Source organism: Arvicanthis niloticus, chromosome 1 (genome assembly GCF_011762505.2).
Source record: "Arvicanthis niloticus isolate mArvNil1 chromosome 1, mArvNil1.pat.X, whole genome shotgun sequence".
Taxonomy (NCBI): domain Eukaryota; kingdom Metazoa; phylum Chordata; class Mammalia; order Rodentia; family Muridae; genus Arvicanthis; species Arvicanthis niloticus.
This window is the reverse complement of record NC_047658.1, coordinates 127685117-127694385: the sequence shown is the minus strand read 5'-3', so window position 1 is coordinate 127694385 and position 9269 is coordinate 127685117. Positions and strand designations below refer to the sequence as shown.

The window sequence follows — 9269 nt, the reverse complement described above, 5'->3', positions numbered from 1 at the left end:
TGTCTTTTTAAACTATTTCTAATCTATAGTTTAAAATAGGCTAGAAGAGTTTTTCATACCTAACCTTGAAGCATAGAGATGTGTTTGTCTTGCAAAGTCAAGATATTAAGTATCTAAATGTTGTTATAAATACAATTAGAGGACTATATGACCTTGTGAATGAGTGTAGCAAATTCAATAAAGACACAGGAAGATTCTAATTAATTTATAACTCATCCATATGTGCACAATAATCTTTGAGTGACATTTGGCTAAATTCTAGTGTATAAAAATTTATTTTTTTAGGTTTAAAAAGGGGTATAATTCAAATTTATTTGGAATAAATTGTTAAAATATTAAAACACTAGGAAGGGGCTCACAACCCTTACAATGATGGACCAGTTTTATTTCTGGCTTTATATTATTTGAGAAACTTCCACATGTGCATAAGGAGACCTGTATTATAAAAGTTTGCTAAGAGGATGCAGTATTTAATAATTAACAATTAAATTAATCATATTTAGTAATGATGAGTTTAAAACAAGATTAATAATGATGAACATATGACAGTAAAACTATAGTATAAATATAAGTATAGATACATATACATGGTATGTATACATATAGTGTAAACATATATACATGATCTTTATAGTTTTTAAGGAAGATACTTTAAATTAATACATAGAATAAAGTATAATACAATGTGAATATACTTAAATATAGCTATAAAGTTTAAAGATAAATGTGGTCACTTAAAACAATATAATACTACTATTTATACATATGTATATTTGTACATAGTCATAAGCAATCCATTTGTAAAATATATAGTTATACAACATAAAAGTGGATTTGCATTGATTAAATGACACTCCTGGTATAAATTTGTTTTTAGACAGAAAAGAAAATTGAACTTCTTTTATCTGATGGTTAAACTTGACTGTTCACCTGACAGAACCCAAAGTTAAATAAGAGTAACCACAAAGATAGGGTGTGAGATGATATTTCTGGGAAGTATTATCTGAGGGATACAACTATCTCTCAAGGTTAATTGCAACTCCAAACAGGAAGCAGAGAGAGAAAAAAGTCTGGAAAAAAGAAACCTGCAACATTTATCTGCTTTTCCTACTTCTTCGTGATGGGCGTGTGTATCCCACTGCTGCTCCTGTTAACTGTCATTCTATGGCAATCTCAGACTCCAACTTCAAGCCTTCCAATGTGGACAGAAGTCCAATGACTGAGCACCTATCAGTCCCTCAGTTCTTCCAATATTAAGACTACCACAGTTGGACTATACAGTCCATACTGTGTAGGCAATTCCATAAATCTGATTTCAAAATATATATTTACTCTAGATATTTCTCATGGTATCCTCATTAACACATGGTAGTAACTGAAGAGGAGTTCAGATATCTCTCCATCTATGTATCAAGAAAAGACTAAAGCTAATACTATAATTATAATTGCCAACTCTTACAAAGAAATATGTTTATAACAACTATATTTTTGGTTATGATCATAGACTTTAATGGTTCAGTATGCATGTAGAAGAGTATAAATAGATTCATATTTATCACCATGAGCAATACTCAGGTCAGAGTAGATCACAAACTTTGACAGAAAACTGAATAGACTAAATCTAAGTAGAAAATATCCCTGAACATGTTGGTACAGGAGACAACTCCTGAACAGAACACCAATGGCACAGCCTCTGAGGTCAACAATTGGTAAATGGGACCTCATGAAACTAAAAAGCTTGTGTAAAGCAAAGGGCACCTTTTGTTTTTGCCAATAGGACAAAATGCCAACCTGCAAACTGGGAAAAGATATTCACTAACTCTACATCTGACAGAGGGCTCCAAAATGTAGAAAGCAAAGTCTCGACAGAAGCATCTCAAATAGCAGAGACACACTTAAAGAAAATTTAAAAGTACTTAGTCATCAAGGAAATGCAAATCAAAATCACTCAGAGATTCCATCTTACACCCATAAGAATGACTAAGTTCAAAAACTCAAGTGACAGCATCTGCTGCTGGCAAAGGTGCAGAACAAGTAGAATGTTCCTCCATTGCTGATGAGAGCGGAAAATTGTACAACCGCCCTGGAACTCAATCAGGAGGATTCCTAGAAAAGTTGGAAATACTTCTACCTGAATATCCAGCTATACTCCTGGGCATATACCAAAAAGATGCTCCAACATACCACAAAGTCACATGGACCACTGCATTCATAGTAGCTTTATTCATTTTAGCCAGAAACTGGAAACAACACAGATGTCCCTCAACCAAAATTAAATACAGAAAATGTGGTTCAGTTACACAATGGAATGCTATTCAGCCATTAAAAACAAGGACATGATGAGTTCTGCAAACAAATTATGCAACTAGATAAGATCATCCTGAGTAAGTTAACCTAGACCCAAAAGGACATGTATGGTATGTACCTACCCACTGATGCATGAGTGGATATTAGTCATGAAGTACAGGACTCAAGGAAGCTCAACAATAAGGAAGGCCCAAACAAGGGTGCTTGAATCTAACTTAGAATGAGGAGTAAAATGGTCATAAGAGTCCGATTGAGGGAGGGAACTGGGTAGTAGAAGATATGGATAGGGGAATGGGATAGATTTCAGGAGTTCAGGATCAGGTGTGGTGAAACACAAGAGAGAGGACCAAAGGGCCAGGAGAATGAATGCAAATCTGCAGCCACTATGGATTGGAGGTTGTGAGGTAACAGAGACCTGGAATGGGTGAAGTTCCCAGGAGTCAATGGGTGTGATCTTAGCTGAGACTCATAGCAATTGGGTTATGAAGAAACCACATCCTATAGTCAGAGGAGGAATAATGACACCAACCCACCCACAAACTTTTGACCCAAAATTTGTCCTGTCTACAAGAAATGCAGAGATAAAGATTAAGCAGAGACTTGGCTGCCTAGTCTGGCTTCAGTGGGAAAGGATACTCCTAGCTCTGCAGACAGTTGATGTGCCAGGGTTACGTATACCCAGGGAGTGCTTCAACCAGCTCTGAGGAAAAGGGGATGGAGGGAGGGACTGTGTGAGGGAGGGATGGGTGTCATAGTTGGGATGCCAAGTGTTTCGTTCTAGTAATGATAAATGAAACAGCACATTTTTTATTATAATTTTTGAAATTGAGGTAGTAGTCACAGAAAGGCTAATGTATCACCTGTAACTTAATAACTCCCCAAATAGTTATAAAGGAGGGTCATAGATTAATGTCAAATAAAATATGTTTTAGTGATATAATATATGAGCCAGATGCTTATTCAAACTCTGCTTTCTGGTATCTTATACCTAGAATTATAGCCTACTGTTGTGGGCTTTGACAGTGCTGTGTGAGTCTGTTTTGTTGTTGTTGTTGTTGTTAGTGGTGGTGGTGGTAGTTTTGTTTTGTTATGTTTGTTTATTTCTGTACTACTGCATTTAGAGGGTAGCCTCTCTAAAATCATTCTACAATTTTGTGGGAAATGGAAAGGATGAGATCTAATCTTCTCAAATTATGGTGGATCCTACACTATATAACTTTATATACAATATACATGTATGTTCCTATGCATACATGTATTCAGGTTGCATATATATGTATGATTGTATGTATGTATGTGAGTATGTAGGTATAAATTAAAGTATGCCTAAAATGTAAATAACATCTGTTCATTATTGCAATAAACAGATGTGAAATCCTGGAGGCTATGTCACAATTGTAAAATAAAGTTTTATACTATTAAGTGTATATTGTAGAAAAGTGCCTTTATGCAGAAATCACTGAGCCTTCTTGGGTCTGTGCTATGTCCTCTGCATATACTTTGTGGTTGTTTAGCTTGGGGTTTTGTGGAACTCCTAACAGTGGAAGTGGAGGTGTCTGAATCTTTTGCCTGCTTTTAGGATTCTTTTCCTCATACTGAATTGCCTCACCTTGCTCTGATATAAGAATTTGTTCAGATGAAGGTCATGAAGAAGGAAGACCAAAGTGTGGATGCCTCAGTCCTATTTAGAAGGGGGAAAAATAAACACAAGAGGTAGAGGGTGGGAGAGACTTGAGATAAAAACAAGAGGGGAAGAGGAAAAGGGGGGGGGCAAGATCAGGTATGAGAGGAGACAGAGGAGATGTACACAGGGTAAGGAAATTGAACAGAGGTGTATAGCAGTGCAGAATGGGGAACTCGGGGTAGCCAACAGAAAGTCCCAGATGCCAAGAAAGCAAGAGGCTCCCAGGACCCAATGGGAATGATATTAGCTGAAATACTCAACAAAGGGGAGAGAGAATCTGTAGAGACCATATCCAGAGTTTAGGCACAGCCCTATTGAGGGATGGGGCCATCCACCCTTCCCAAAATTATAACCCACAATTGCTTCTGTCTAACGGAAATACAGGACCAAAGAATGGAGCAAAGACTAAAGGAAAGGCCATCCAGCGACTGCCTCAACTGGGGATCTATCCTATATGCAGCCACCAAACCCAGACATTATTGTTGATGCTAAGAAGTGCTTTCTGACAGGAGCCTGATATGGATGTCTCCTTAGAGGTTCTGCCAGAGCCTTCCTGATGCAGATGTGGATGCTTGTAGCCAACCATCTGACTGAGCACCGGAATCCTATAGAGGAGTTAGGGAAGGACTGAAGAAGCTGAAGGGGTTTGCAATCCCATAGGAAGAACAACAATATCAACCAAGCAGATCCCCCTGCCCCCGAGCTCCCAGGGACCAAACCACCAACCAAAGAGTACACATGGAGGGACTCATGGCTCCAGCTGTATATGTAGCAGAGGATGGCCTTGTCTGGCATCAAAGGGAAGGGAGGCCCTTGGTCCTGCAAAGGCTTGATGTCCAAGCGTTTGGAATGCTAGGACAGTGGGACTGGAGTGGGCAGGTGGGTGGGGGAGCACCCTCGTGGAGGCAAGGGATGGAATGGAGTTTCTAGGAGAGGAACCCGGGAAAGAGGATAACATAGTAGAGGGAGTGTCCAGATGTTCAGAGGTCTCTATAAATTGGCTAAGTTTTAGAAGCTATGCTTTGTGCTTCCCACAATACTCAGTCATTCTGGATTTCTGACGGGGTTGAAAACTTATAGACTCATAGCCAATCCTGGCTATTTACCTTGAGAGAAAAGATTTGAGTGGATGGTCTTCAGCTGACATTCATTCTAAAGCCAAGGAAAAAGCCAGGTTCAGAACTAAGTGTTTTAGTTAGGATAGATGACAGAGGTTCTGGTTAGTCAACAAAATGAAGGACTGGGTATTAGGACTATCTTGTACCTCACTGGTACAAATTGGCATAATTATGCTCTAATTGTATTTTGAGAGAAAAGTTTTATTTTAACAGGAAGGGTGATATGTAGGAGGAGCTAAGGTGGGAGGAGTACTGAGAGGAAGAGAAGGAGTAAGGAGAGGAGGAGAAGAAGGAGAGGAGAAGCTAGGTGATGAGAGAGAGAAAGAGGGGGGAGCAGGGAGGCAGATATTCACGTACCTCCACCAGTCAAAGATAGCTGATATATCTAGGTTGGGTACTGGGTTACACCTCTGATTGAGCAATACTAAACTTATAAAGCCTTTGATTAACATTTTTTTAAAAAATGTATAAATGCAAAAAGGAAAAGGGGGCATTAGATAGGCGTTTCCTAAGGGGGCAGGGGAATGACATCTGAAGTATAAATAAAATATCCAATAAAAAAATGAAAAAAAAAGAAAAGCATAAAAAAAGAAATGTAAGTAAACAAAATAACCAATATTTTTTTAAAAAAAGAATTTGTTCCTATTCTAACTGTGTCTTGTTTTGCCATGTTTGGTGGATCTCCCTTTGAGGCCTGTTTTTTTGTTTTTTTTTTTTTTTTTTTTTTTTTTTTTTTTTTTTTTTTTCTGAAGGGAAACAGAGAAACAGTGGATCTGAGGGAGATGAAAGAAGAATGAGTGGAAGGACAGAAAACTGGGATTGTTGTGTATTATATGAGAGAAGACTTAATTTAAAGTATAAAATAGCATTTGATTAGAACCAAAGAAACATGTTTCATTTCTTATACTAAAAGAATGGGTTAATCAAATTAATAAACTCATGTAAAATAATGTATAATCTTTAAATTTCCAATTTGTCTATAAAACAACTTTTAGGAACAAAGTAAGTATTAGTTAAAGGTAGTTTCAGGATTAATATTTTAATATGTTCAGGTGATCTTTCCATTATATAAGGCTGAGAATTTGTTTTTCCCAAGAAAAGAAATTATCTGTCCTTAAACACATCGTCACCATCTTGTGACTTTAAATCTTGGTTAACAATGAGGTGAAGAAACAAATACAAGACTATCCTGGTCACCAAAGGCCAATACATATTGCATAATTTTGCCCTTGGCTGTTTAGATAAAGAGAACAATTAATTTTATCAGTATCGTTGGATGAGCACAAAACAAAATAGCAGTTCTAGCCTCCTATGAAAATAACTAAACTTCATTTAACGGATAAAGTAGGTTATCAATTCAGTCTACCTTCCAGGTTCTTCAAATAGAAGTTGATCTTCAGTAAGAAAACACTATCCAAAACCACTTAGGTCAAGTCAAATTATCTGGGAGTAAGTATTTATGAAGGTAGAATAAAATTACAATTTAAAAGTGTTTTGAATGGCAATTATTTGTAATTCTTAAGCTCGTTTTCCATGTGAATTTCTTTAAAATATACAATAGAGCTTCAGGTGACATCATTTTAACTACTTCACTAAAGCAGGCACATATGATTGTCTTTAATCAATTTGTAGATTTATCTAAATTTAAAAATTACATAACCTCTATTGTAAGTTTTTTCCACTCTTGGTTCAGGAACTGTGATTTTCAATTTTATATGAAACATATTTCTTTTCTTACACCTTTTTTGCTTGAAAGAAATATGATTATTAAAAAACTAATAATATTCTAATGAAAAGCCAGAACTCAATTCCTACCTCTACTCAAACAATTATTACTCTAATTCTAACTCCAGTTAAACCAAAATCCCCATTCATGGATTTCCTGAAATCACATTCGGTATGGCTGATTCTAATGTGTAGCCAGTCATAATAAAGAATTACATATTTATTGTGGCATTGACTCTTCTATTCTGGCCAATTTTCTGGAGTTTAAATTCACTCCACACATATGTCTAAATAGCTGAATAAGTGTTATTACACAGATAAAGAATGTGTAGCTCTTTCCGAGGACATTGTACTAAGTAGCTAGTGCATTGCGGCAAACATAGGTGTATGAATCCTTCCAAAGAGAGATCTCTTCGCTTTGATCTCTCCTTCAGTGCTCTCTTATTAGTGAAATATCTAACATACTGTTTGGTGAGTTTTTCATTGCGGCTAAGTAATTACTTACATAACATTTAGTTCCTTTCTGGCAGCTCCATTAAGCCCTTTAATGTCCTGTTTTATGTCATTTGCTTGCATATAAATACATACTTTGCAACATGAGTTAGACTTACATTATTTCATGGGAAAATAAAGTAACATATGAAATATATTATGTTGGTTCCTTTGGTAGATTATAGTACCCTATTTCTACAGCTTTCTGTAAAACCTCACTTGTTATTTAAACTGTAGTTTATCTTTCTAAATTAAGCCAAATTAAGATTTCATCAAAATATTTTAGGAGATGAGTTTGTTTTTTTTTAAAGGGAGAATGTGCCCCTTTATTCCTTCTGGTAGAAATTCATTGAGAGTAGCCAGCACCCAGCCTACCCACAGCACAGTCAGGCTTGGTCCTGGCCCCGTGAGGCTTGGGCAGTGATGGGAACAGTCCTGACCTCACAGTCAGGGCAAAAGTATGTGCTGACTGCTGGTCTTTCCTCTAAGCTTTTCCAAGTATGACCCAGGGACCACGCCACGCTGTCCATTTTGCTACACAGTCCACCAGCCATCCTCCTCTTCCAGGATGACCACCAGAATGTCTCTTGCAGAAATATCCAGCTCGTCAGAATTCTGTACGGTGTAGTCGTAGAGCGTCCGGAGTTCTGGGCTTATGAGTTAAGATTCCCCTGTGTTGCCTGCAGTTCGAGGGATGCGTAGACCAACTCGTCCACTCAGGGGTGGGAGCCAGAGTCTCTGTGGAAGCAGCAGGAGCTTGAGAAGGTGTGGCCTTGGGACTTCCATGTAGCAGCCCAGAGAACCTCTTTATCACACCGCAGGAGGGTTGGACACTAGGGCCGCCAGTCAGTGGGGTAACCTCCTGGTCATAGTAGTTCTGATAAGGCATGGAAGCTGGGGGCTCTCTGCCAGTGCTCTTGGACTGGATGAAGCCATTGATGTCACCTTCCGCATCACAGCCCTCAAGTGTCAGCCGGACTTCCTCATAGAGCTCAGCATCCTTGACACACTGCATGGAGAGCTGGTTGCAGTGTACCCACAGGGCATTGCGGAGGATGGTTAGCTGGTAAAACTCCTGCAAGTGGAATGCCTCACGGATGGTCCAGTGCTTCTGCTCCTATTCAATCCTCGCTCTCTCAATATTTTGCTGTATACTCGCTCTGCCTCTGCGGCTGACTCCTTGCACTGCTTGGCTTTGTTCTGGCTCTTTTCTACTTGCTTATGGTGGCCGTTGACACTCACACGCTCGAGCTCGAAGGCCTGCTCAGCATCGTCTGCATCGCTGCACTTCTAGTCATATGCCTTCTTGGACTGAATGGCCTTTTTGTAGTAATAACCACTTCCTAAGATAGAGTTACTCTGTAGGTATACATAGAAAAACATCTTCTAGTTCAATATACTGTAAATGGTGAAGGCAGTTATTGAAATAGACGAAATACAGTAGGGGCATTTTTTCTAGTACAATCTAAAGAAGTAAAAGGGAGATAAAAATATTGTAAGACAAAATAGTACCAAGAAGAGATGTTAAAACTAATTTTCTATGATTTCTTTTATTCATCTATAATATCAATTATGCTTAGTTACTTGTCTTTAATGTTTTTAAACCATATAAAATATAATATAATTTTATATTTGTCTACATGTTTGCTGAAAATGAAATTGAAGCATTGCTTTGTTTAAATCAGATTAAAACATGGGCAATACTAAAGATATTAAATATGAAAACAAACTAGGAATAATGTGCCCCTATGTTTTTTTGAGTTCAGCTTCCCTAACATCTTTACAGAATAAAAGTGTGTTACTGTTTCCTTATTTATACACATAGCTTAACATTAATATGAATGATATTGCACTATTTTGCTATCACTGTGGATAAAAAATCTAAGGCCTGGAAAATTTATCTGTAATTTTCTGAGTTCTTCAGAGATGTTCAGCTAAATACA

The 9269-nt window shown here is 37.6% G+C and overlaps 1 pseudogene; it reads right to left on the bottom strand.

Moving 5' to 3' along the window:
- Window positions 1–7773: 7773 nt before the first annotated feature.
- Window positions 7774–8709, bottom strand: LOC117693277 (proline-serine-threonine phosphatase-interacting protein 1 pseudogene; annotated as a pseudogene).
- Between the last annotated feature and the right edge of the window lie 560 nt (window positions 8710–9269).